The sequence below is a fragment of the Bos javanicus genome, chromosome X (genome assembly GCF_032452875.1).
Source record: "Bos javanicus breed banteng chromosome X, ARS-OSU_banteng_1.0, whole genome shotgun sequence".
Taxonomy (NCBI): domain Eukaryota; kingdom Metazoa; phylum Chordata; class Mammalia; order Artiodactyla; family Bovidae; genus Bos; species Bos javanicus.
In genome coordinates, this window is record NC_083897.1 from 36,196,818 (window position 1) to 36,208,932 (window position 12,115).

Below are 12,115 nucleotides of genomic sequence, written 5' to 3' on the forward strand. Positions count from 1 at the left end.
ACTCCTTGAATGTATTCAAACACTTCAAAACTAAAGTTAACACCAAATTAAATATTCGATACTCTTCTTTTTAACCATGAAAACTTGTAGAACTTGGACTAACAAAAGAATTTACTGGGGAAGAATGTTTGAGGACTGTAGTTATTTAGAAATACTAGGGGATGGTGATAAGTATAAGACCAGCTTTTACACAGTCTTATATTAATACTTTTATCAAAAGTCTCTGTCCTGACTTCTCTGGCTGTCCAGTGGTTAGGACTCCATGCTTCCACTAGAAGGGGAACCGGATAAATCCCTGGTCAGGGAACTAAGATCCCACAAACTGCATGGTGCCCCCCACCGAAAAACATTATCAGTGTCGTGATCCTGTTAGTCATCTGCACCAGGATTGGGCCCCCTCCACTGCCCTGCCCTTGGGAACACACTGCTCCCACAAATTTCTTAGGATAACAGTGGCCTAATTGATATTTGGTCTCATCACTCCAAACATAATTTTAATCTTTGGGAGTGCCAATTGTAGGTTTTAGTTGTATCCGCATTTTGTGCCTCCTGAGCACCTTTAGCTGACAGCATAGGTGAGTGATGCAACAAAGCCCGTTATGACTTAAGTGGCCAGGAGGTGATTTCTGCCTGCCTCAGTCAGAGGCAGTTAAACATTCACCATCCCCATGTGAAGCCCTCTTCCCATTTGGGTTCTGGCAATCTAGACCCTAATGTCACCTCACACCCCAAACAATGGCAGTAGCACCGCACCACTACTCCTTGCCTCTGAGACAAATTGTTAAGCATGGTTATTCACCTTCAGTGCAGACTCCTGACCCAGTCGAGATCTCTACTCTTTGGCTAATTGGGGACATGAGGGTATGTTCCCTCAGTTCTTGGGACCCCACATCCCTCCCCACTCAGGTGCCCACCTCTTTGCTTCCTTCCCTCCCTTCCCATCAGAAAATTCACACACACACAAATATCATCTTTTCACCATTTGATGTGTATTTTAATTGCAGCCATCAGTTTACTATGTTAGTGTGAGAGTCAGTCTTTTCCTGGTTGGCCATTTCTAAGAAAGCAGACCTCTGGAGACACAATTCTAAACTGTCTGACCTTTTCTACCCAGTTACTGGCTGCCCAGCTTGTACTTCCCTAGTTTTGAGGAAAGCGTATAACATCTAATTTGGAAGGGAGATTTCATGAAAAAGGGATGTGGGCTGATGAGGGCTTTTGTGGCAGGCACGGGCATTGTAGAGGTCTTGGGCAGCAAAGTCAATGGAGAACGTGGGCAGCATAGATGGAATCATCATACCTTCACACTGCCTCTGTACCTCTGTGGACAAAGGGTCTTCTTTCGTCCTTTCACCCTTGAAGCACACTGCATTGGAACTCTTCTTGGCTGCTGTGGCTTCCTCGTTACTTTATGATGATAGCATGAAATGATCTAACCCAGAATCTCTGCCTCTAACCTCTCTATATATACCTTCTCAGGACAATGAGGAGCCACACCCTTCAATCTGATTGGTCAGCTAGGCACTCCCCCAGCCAATGGTGGCTTTGGGGTCTTAGACATTACAAAGCACCACTGTGCCCATCAACATGGGTTAGTGGGTGCTGAGGGAGGCCATGATACAACTTTCTCACCCCTGACCCCTCTGTGTGTCTGATTCTGGGGAGTGGTGATTGAGGGGCATGGTGTTTCTTCTCATGACCCTCAGACTTTCTTTCAGTGCCCTTTATTTTATTGACTTATATGTCCCCCTTCAACACTCCTGCCTCCTCCATCCCTGTATGAACCTCGACCAAACACTTTTGACTCCAATCTATTCCTCAGAGTTGTCTAGTCATTTCATCTTTCGACCACCCTCTTCCTAGTGGGTGTTCTTGAGGGGCTTAAGGAATTTAAGAGCAAGCCCTTAACATGGAAAAAGGTAATTAAGAACAGGTTGGATGTTTTTTCTACTCCAATGAGCTTTAGAGACCCCAAGACTTGGTGAATGCTCAGTCTGTTGCCCCAAGGTCTATATACTGTCTCCATAAAAGTACACATCAGAGCCAAGAAATTCATAAACCTCTCCTCCACTAATATTGTTGGGGCACTTCCACACTCATATTGACTAGGGAAACTCAACTTGCCCATCACCAGAAATACATTCCCGATTTAAAAAACACACACACACACACACACAAAAAGAAAGTTGCCCAAAGGCAAGATTCAGATGACCAATGCACCACTGTTTCTTGACTGAATCACTTCCCCAGTGGTCCCTCTTTGAGAGTTATCATCAGGTAGGGATCAATGTGGACCTGATCAATAACTGAGCAGAAGAAGTTCCAGTAGGCATCACACTCATAGTCAGTTGCTTATTGGCAGGGCTGAGCGATGCACTGTCCAATTGCTGCCAAGACCTGTTGCTTAGTAACAGGATGTGGAGTAATTCGGCAAAGCAATGGCTACCTGCTAATGGCTGTGCTCATGCTGCTCTGTTCCATAAGGATACCTTGGGTCCAGTGTGCTTTAATCTTTTTGACTGACTCCTTTCCAACCGCAGATTTTGATTTCACATGCTTTTTTAACTTTTGTACATCATTCTTTTCATTGTATTCCCAGGCATGCCAGTCAGCAGTGCTTATCTATATGCCCCTCCAACAGCTGCCACGTGATTGCATGTGCCACATATATTATAGCTAATATTTCAAAGCCAACAAGAATGTCAAAGCCAGCCCACTTTGAGAACTACTTTGACAAACCTTAACCTCACAGTGATGCTTATTCTATTCACAATGTAACAGAGCAGAGTGAGCACAGCCCTATGAAGTTAGCCATTGATGTGCTTCATTTCAACGCATGCTGTTCCTAGGCAACAGGTGTAGCTCAGCCTTGCTTGGTGCCTCAGATGGCCCCATTCACAAGCAGCCAACTGTCAATGATTGACCATTCGTTGTTCTGCTAACCTATTGATCAGCACCACAGTGGGCCCTGCCTTCAGTTATGATCAAGAAGGGAGTATTGGGGAAGTGATTAAGGAAGGGTGCTGTGGTGGTCTTCAACCAGAAAATGAGAGAAGAGGCAGATTTAAGCATTCTTTTGGGGGGCCTGGAGATGACCAAGCCTTAGGTCAGTGTATGAGCTGGAAGGACGACATCCTGTAGTGCTCCAGAGCCCTCACTAAGGCCCTCCATTAGCCTTGGCCCAGGCCTTGAGGAGCGGTTATCCTCTCCCCATCCCTGTCTCTGCCAACTCCTAGCAATGGCCATTTGCCTGGGCGTTAGTCACTGAGAACTGGTCTCCTCACCTGGACAGCCTGAGGAGACAGGACCTATTGGGTTGGGTGCCTGGGTCCATCAAGGATGAGAGCTGAGCAGAATGTGCGAACCTTACCCGAAGGAGCTGCCAAATGAGATCTGTTTCTGCTTATCCAGGATGGGACATTTCAAGCTGAAAGTTGTGCCTTGAGACTTTGCCCTCTCTTGACAGGGCAAGAATGACAGAAAATAACATTCATGTGGCAGAGATATATAGGAACATTATTACCTGACCATGACTTAACTTAAGCACAAAGGATGTGACACCAAGAGGTCTGTAACAACTTACCACAACTCTCTCTGACATTTGCTTTTAAATGTGCTTAGCTAGATATATTCCTAAGTATTTTATTCTTTCCGTTGCAATGGTGAATGGAATTGTTTCCTTAATTTCTCTTTCTGTTTTCTCATTATTAGTGTATAGGAATGCCAGGGATTTCTGTGTGTTGATTTTATATCCTGCAACTTTACTATAGTCATTGATTAGTTCTAGTAATTTTCTAGTGGAGTCTTTAGGGTTTTCTATGTAGAGGATCATGTCATCTGCAAACAGTGAGAGTTTTACTTCATCTTTTCCAGTTTGGATTCCTTTTATTTCTTTTTCTGCTCTGATTGCTGTGGCCACAACTTCCAAAACTATGTTGAATAGTAATGGTGAAAGTGGGCACCCTTGTCTTGTTCCTGACTTTAGAGGAAATGCTTTCAATTTTTCACCATTGAGGATAATGTTTGCTGTGGGCTTGTCATATATAGCTTTTATTATGTTGAGGTATGTTCCTTCTATTCCTGCTTTCTGGAGAGTTTTTATCATAAATGGATGTTGAATTTTGTCAAAGGGTTTCTCTGCATCTATTGAGATAATCATATGGTTTTTATTTTTCAATTTGTTAATGTGGTGCATTACAATGATTGATTTGTGGATATTGAAGAATCCTTGCATCCCTGGGATAAAGCCCACTTGGTCATGGTGTATGATCTTTTTAATGTGTTGTTGGATTCTGATTGCTAGAATTTTGTTAGGGATTTTTGCATCTATGTTCATCAGTGATATTGGCCTGTAGTTTTCATTTTTGTGGGATCTTTGTCAGGTTTTGGTATTAGGGTGATGGTGGCCTTGTAGAATGAGTTTGGAAGTTTACCTTCCTCTTTAATTTTCTGGAAGAGTTTGAGCAGGATAGGTGTTAGCTCTTCTCTAAATTTTTGGTAGAATTCAGCTGTGAAGCCGTCTGGACCTGGGCTTTTGTTTGCTGGAAGATTTTTGATTACAGTTTCAATTTCCGTGCTTATGATGGGTCTGTTAAAATTTTCTATTTCTTCCTGGTCCAGTTTTGGAAAGATGTGCTTTTCTAAGAATTTGTCCATTTCTTCCACGTTGTCCATTTTATTGGCATATAACTGTTGATAGTAGTCTCTTATGATCCTTTGTATTTCTGTGTTGTCTGTTGTGATATCTCCATTTTCGTTTCTAGTTTTATTGATTTGATTTTTCTCCCTTTGCTTCTTGATGAGTCTGGCTAATGGTTTGTCAATTCTATTTATCCTTTCAAAGAACCAGCTTTTGGTTTTGTTGATTTTTGCTATGGTCTCTTTTGTTTCTTTTGCATTTATTTCTGCTCTAATTTTTAAGATTTCTTTCCTTCTACTAACCCTGGGGTTCTTCATTTCTTCCTTTTCTAGTTGCTTTAGGTGTAGGGTTACGTTATTTATTTGAGTTTTTTCTTGTTTCTTGAGGTGTGCCTGTATTGCTATGAACTTTCTCCTTAGGACTGCTTTTACCATGTCCCACAGGTTTTGGGTTGTTGTGTTTTCATTTTTATTTGTTTCTATGCAAATTTTGATGTCTTTCTTGATTTCCTCTGTGATTTGTTGGTTATTCAGCATTGTGTTGTTCAGCCTCCATATGTTGGAATTTTTAATAGTTTTTCTCCTGTAATTGAGATCTAATCTTACTGCATTGTGGTCAGAAAAGATGCTTGGGGAACACATGTTTACATGTGGCGAATTCATTTGCTTGGAATGATTTCTATTTTTTGAATTTACCAAGGCTAGCTTTATGGCCCAGGATGTGATCTATCCTGGAGAAGGTTCCATGTGTGCTTGAGAAAAAGGTGAAATTCATTGTTTTGGGATGAAATGTCCTATAGATATCAATTAGGTCTAACTGGTCTATTGTATCGTTTAAAGTTTGTGTTTCCTTGTTTACTTTCTGTTTAGTTGATCTATCCATAGGTGTGAGTGGGGTATTAAAGTCTCCCACTATTATTGTGTTATTGTTAATGTCTCCTTTAATACTTGTTAGCATTTGTCTTACATACTGCGGTGCTCCCGTGTTGGTTGCATATATATTTATAATTGTTATATCTTCTTCTTGGATTGATCCTTTGATCATTATGTAGTGACCATCTTTGTGTCTTTTCACAGCCTTTGTTTTAAAGTCTATTTTATCTGATATGAGTATTGCTACTCCTGCTTTCTTTTGGTCCCTATTTGCATGGAAAATCTTTTTCCAGCCCTTCACTTTCAGTCTGTATGTGTCCCCTGTTTTGAGGTGGGTCTCTGGTAGACAACATATGTAGGGGTCTTGTTTTTGTATCCATTCAGCCAGTCTTTGTCTTTTGGTTGGAGCATTCAACCCATTTACGTTTAAGGTAATTACTGATAAGTGTGATCCCGTTGCCATTTACTTTATTGTTTTGGGTTCGAATTTATACACTGTTTTGGTGTTTCCTGTCTAGAGAATATCCTTTAGTATTTGTTGGAAAGCTGGTTTGGTGGTGCTGAATTCTCTCAGCTTTTGCTTGTCTGAAAAGCCTTTGATTTCTCCTTCATACTTGAATGAGATCCTTGCTGGGTACAATAATCTGGGCTGTAGCTTATTTTCTTTAATCATTTTAAATATGTCTTGCCATTCCCTCCTGGCTTGAAGAGTTTCTACTGAAAGATGAGCTGTTATCCTTATGGGAATTCCCTTGTGTGTTATTTGTTGTTTTTCTCTTGCTGCTTTTAATATTTGTTCTTTGTGTTTGATCTTTGTTAATTTGATTAATATGTGTCTTGGGGTGTTTCGCCTTGGGTTTATCCTGTTTGGGATTCTCTGGGTTTCCTGGACTTGGGTGATTATTTCCTTCCCCATTTTAGGGAAGTTTTCAACTATTATCTCCTCAAGTATTTTCTCATGGTCTTTCTTTTTGTCTTCTTCTTCTGGAACCCCTGTGATTTGAATGTTGTAGCATTTAATATTGTCCTGGAGGTCTCTGAGATTGTCCTCATTTCTTTAATTCGTTTTTCTTATTTCTACCTAAAGAAACTAAAGACCTATATATAGAAAACTATAAAACACTGGTGAAAGCAATCAAAGAGGACACTAATAGATGGAGAAATATACTATGTTCATGGATTGGAAAAATCATTATAGTGAAAATGAGTATACTACCCAAAGCCATTTATAGATTCAATGCAATCCCTATCAAGCTACCAACAGTATTCTTCACAGAGCTAGAACAAATAATTTCAAAATTTGTATGGAAATACAAAAAACCTTGAATAGCCAAAGCTATCTTGAGAAAGAAGAATGGAACTGGAGGAATCAACCTACCTGACTTCAGGCTCTACTACAAAGCCACAGTTATCAAGACAGTATGGTACTGGCACAAAGACAGAAATATGGATCAATGGAACAAAATAGAAAGCCCAGAGATAAATCCACGCACATATGGACACCTTATCTTTGACAAAGGAGGCAAGAATATACAATGGATATAAGACAATCTCTTAAACAAGTGGTGCTGGGAAATCTGGCCAACCACTTGTAAAAGAATGAAACTAGAACACTTTCTAACACCATACACAAAAATAAACTCAAAATGGATTAAAGATCTCAACGTAAGACCAGAAACTATAAAACTCCTAGGGGAGAACATAGGCAAAACACTCTCTGACATACATCACAGCAGGATCCTCTATGACCCACCTCCCAGAATATTGGAAATAAAAGCAAAAATAAACAAATGGGACCTAATTAACCTTAAAAGCTTCTGCACATCAAAGGAAACTATTAGCAAGATGATAAGACAACCTTCAGAATGGGAGAAAATAATAGCAAATGAAGCAACTGACAAACAACTAATCTCAAAAATATACAAGCAACTCCCACAGCTCAACTCCAGAAAAATAAATGACCCAATCAAAAAATAGGCCAAAGAACTAAATAGACATTTCTCCAAAGAAGACATACAGAGGGCTAACAAACACATGAAAAGATGCTGAATATCACTCATTATCAGAGAAATGCAAATCAAAACCACTATGAGATACCATTTCATGCCAGTCAGAATGGCTGCAACCAAAAGTCTACAAATAATAAATGCTGGAGAGGGTGTGGAGAAAAGGGAACCCTCTTACACTGTTGGTGGGAATGCAAACTAGTACAGCCACTATGGAGAACAGTGTGGAGATTCCTTAAAAAACTGGAAATAGAATTGCCTTATGATCCAGCAATCCCACTGCTGGGCATACACACTGAGGAAATCAGAAGGGAAAGAGACACGTGTACCCCAATGTTCATCGCAGCACTGTTTATAATAGCCAGGACATGGAAGCAACCTAGATGTCCATCAGCAGATGAATGGATAAGAAAGCAGTGGTACATATACACAATGGAGTATTACTCAGCCAGTAAAAAGAAAACATTTGAATCAGTTCTAATTAGGGGGATGAAACTGGAGCCGTAGTGAAGTATGGCTTACATAGTGAAGTAAGTCAGAAGGAAAAACACCAATACAGTATAATGACACATATATATGGAATTTAGAAAGATGGTAACAATAACCCTGTGTACGACACAGCAAAAGAGACACTGATGTATAGAACAGTCTTATGGACTCTATGGGAGAGGGAGAGGGTGGGAAGTTTTGGGAGAATGGCATTGAAACATGTAAAATATCATGTATGAAACGAGATGGCAGTCCATGTTCGATGCACGATACTGGATGCTTGGGGCTAGTGCACTGGAACCACCCAGAGGGATGGTATGGGGAGGGAGGAGGGAGGAGGGTTCAGGATGGGGAACACATGTATACCTGTGGCGGATTCATTTTGATATTTGGCAAAACTAATACAATTATGTAAAGTTTAAAAATAAAATAAAATAAATAAATAAATAAATAAATAAATAAATGTACTTAGCAAAAACGTTCAGTAACTTTGGGTTCTTAGGGCAAGAGCCACCCACATCCTTGTAGGAATCTGTAATAAACCTTTCCCTGTTCCAAACACTAACATTTAGTTTTGATGGGCCTCATTCTGCATCAAGCACATGGATTTGCAATTTTGATAACAACCATACTGTCGAAGGGCTGACTTGGCCTCTCTTAAACAACAGCAGAGACTGGCCAAGTGCTCACAGTCATCCATAATATACCCACTGACTAGGCTTGGCTAAACGTTAGCTGTGCTTCTCTCCTCTGAACCTCAGCTTTCCCCCACGCTTGAGCAAGCGCTAAGAGTCAGACATTTCTGACTCCTTTAACAGCTCATTCTAAGAATCAGCTTACTACAGAAAGAAACACTTCCAGTCAAACTGCTCCATCATGCTGTCTGTTCGTCCGTCCCACCTCTTTCCCATTCACACACACACACACACACACACACACACACACACACACACACATCAAACTTACACACACAGATAGTTGCTGCGCACCCTCCTTATCTTCCGTGTTAATGAAATATCTTTTTCTGTTCCACTTTGAGACATGTTAAGAACTTGTGTTCAAAGCATTCTCCCTATTGGAATCAGTTCATTTCATTTGTCCAGTTGTGTCCGACTGTGTACAAACCCGTGGACTGCAGCACACCAGGATTTTTTGTCCATCACCAACTCCCAGAGCTTGCTGAAACTCAAGTCAATCGAATCCCCGATGCCATCCAACCATCTCATCCTCTCTCTTCCCCTTCTCCTTGGCCTTCATTCCTTCCTAGCATCAGGATCTTTTCCAGTGAGACAGTTCTTTGCATCATGTGGACAAAGTACTGGAGTTGCAGCTTCAACGTCAGTCCTTCTAGTGAATAATCAGGACTGATACCACAGGTCCATGGAGTGCTGGCTGCATGGGCAAAGGAGGGACTAGAGGAGCTATTCCAGGTTCAAGGTCAGGAGTGGTGGCAGTGAGGAGATATACCTCATCCAAGGTAAAGAGTAGTGGCTGCGCTTTGCTGGAGCAGCCGTGAAGAGATACCCCACGTCCAAGGTAACAGAAACCCACGTAAGACGGTAGGTGTTGCAAGACGGCATCAGAGGGCAGACACACTGAAACCAGAATCACAGAAATCTAGTCAATCTAATCACACTAGAAACACAGCCTTGTCTAACTCAATGAAACTAAGCCAGGCCCTGTGGGGCCTCCCAAGTTGGGCAGGTCATGGTGGAGAGGTCTGAGAGAATGTGGTCCACTGGAGAAGGGAAGGGCAAAGCACTTCAGTATTCTTGCCTTGAGATCCGCATGAACAGTATGAAAAGGCAAAATGGTAGGATACTGAAAGAAGAACTCCCCAGGTCAGTAGGTGCCCAATAATCTACTGGAGATCGGCGGAGAAATAACTCCAGAAAGAATGAAGGGACTGAGCCAAAGCAAAAACAATACCCAGTTGTGGATGTGACTGGTGACAGAAGAAAAGTCCAATGCTATAAAGAGCTATAGAGCATAGGAACCATAAATGTTAAGTCCATGAATCAAGGCAAATTGGAAGTAGTCAAACAGGATATGGCAAGAGTGAACGTCAAAATTCTAGGAATGAGTGAACTAAAATTGACTGGAATGGGTGAATTTAACCCAGATGAACATTCTATCTACTACAGTGGGCAGGAATCCCTCAGAAGGAATGCAGTTGCCATCATCGTCATCAAAAGAGTCCAAAGTGCAGTAGCTGGATGCAATCTCTGAAACTATAAAATGATCTCTGTTCTTTTCCAAGGCAAACCATTCAATGTCAGTAATCCAAGTCTAAGTGCAAACAATTAATGATGAAGCTGAAGTTGAATGCTTCTATGAAGACTGACAAGACCTTTTAGAACTAACACCCAAAAAAGATGTCCTTTGCATTACAGTGAACTGGAATGCAAAAATTGGAAATCAAGAAACACCTGAAGTAACAGGAAAATTTGGCTCTGGAGTATGGAATGAAGCAGGGCAAAAGCAAATAGAGTTTTGCAAGGAGAACACACTGGTCATAGCAAACACAGTCTTCCAACAACACAAGAAAAGACTACACATGGACATCATCAGATGGTCAACACTGAAATCAGATTGATTATATCATTTGCAGCCAAAAATGGAGAAGCTCTATACAGTCAGAAAATCAAGACTGGGAGCTGACTGTGGCTCAGTTCATGAGCTTCTTATTGCCAAATTCAGATTTAAATTGAAGAAAGTAGGGAAAACGACTAAACCACTCAGGTATGATGTAAATCCAATCCCTTAGGATTATACAGTGAAAGTGAGAAATAGATTTAAGGGACTAGACCTGAGAGATAGAGTGCCTGAGGAACTATGGACGGAGGTTCGTGACATTGTACAGGAGACAGGGATCAAGACCATCCCCATGGAAAATAAATTCCAAAAAGCGAAAGTGCTGTCTGGGGAGGACTAACAAATAATTGTGAAAAGAAGAGAAGCGAAAAGCACAGGAGAAAAGGAAAGATATAAGCAACTGAATGCAGAGTTCCAAAGAATAGCAAGAAGAGTTAAGAAGGCCTTCCTCAGTGATCAATGCAAAGAAACAGAGGAAAACAACGGAATGGGAAAGACTAGACATCTCTTCAAAATATTCGAGATTCCAAGGGAATATTTCAGGCAAAGATGGGCTGGATAAAGGACAGAAATGGCATGGACCTAACAGAAGCAGAAGATATAAAGAAGAGGTGGTAAAAATACCCAGAAGAACTGCACAAAAAAACCCTTCATGACCCAGATAATCATGATGGTGTGGTCACGCACCTAGGGACAGACCTCCTGGAATGTGAAGTCAAGCGGGCCTCAGAAAGCATCACTCTGAACAAAGCTAGTGGAGGTGATGGAATTCCAGTGGAGCTATTTCAAATCCTGAAAGATGATGCAGTGAAAGTGCTGCACGCAATATGCCAGCTACTTTGGAAAAGTCAGCAGTGGCCATGGGACTGCAAAAGGTCAGTTTTCACTCCAACCCCCAAGAAAGGCAACACCAAAAAATGCTCAAACTATGGCACAATTGCACTCAACTCGCATGCCAGTAAAGAAATTCTTAAAATTCTCCAAAGCAGGCTTCAGCAAAATGTGAATCATGAACTTCCAGATGTTCAACCTGGTTATAGAAAGGCAAAGGAATCCGAGATCAAATTGCCAACATCCGCTGGATCATGGAAAAAGCAAGAGAGTTCCACAAAAATATCTATTTCTGCTTTATTGACTATACCAAAGCCTTTGACTGTGTGGATCACAGTAAACTGTGGAAAATTCTGAAAGAGATGGGAAAACCAGACCATCTGATGTGCCCCTTTAGAAACTTCTATGCATGTCAAGAAGCAACAGTTAGAACTGGACATGGAACAACAGACATGTTCCAAGTAGGAAAAAGAGTACATCAAGGCTGTATATTGTCACTCTGCTTATGTAATTTATATGCAGAGTGCATCATGAGAAACGCTGGGCTGGAGGAAGCACAAGCTGGACTCAAGATTGCCGGGAGAAATATCAATAAGCTCAGATATGCAGATGACACCACCATTTTGGCAGAAAGTGAAGAAGAACTAAAGAGCCTCTTGATGAAAGTGAAAGAAGAGAGTGAA

The 12,115-nt window shown here is 41.2% G+C and overlaps 1 long non-coding RNA gene across 1 annotated transcript in view; it reads right to left on the reverse strand.

Annotated features, from left to right (window-relative positions):
• Nucleotides 1-967: 967 nt before the first annotated feature.
• LOC133242736 (uncharacterized) overlaps nucleotides 968-12,115 on the reverse strand; it is a 59,744-nt gene continuing 48,596 nt past the window's right edge. The window contains exon 3 of the long non-coding RNA XR_009734887.1: nucleotides 968-1,101. This is a non-coding gene — a long non-coding RNA (uncharacterized LOC133242736). The remainder of the gene's footprint in view (nucleotides 1,102-12,115) is intronic.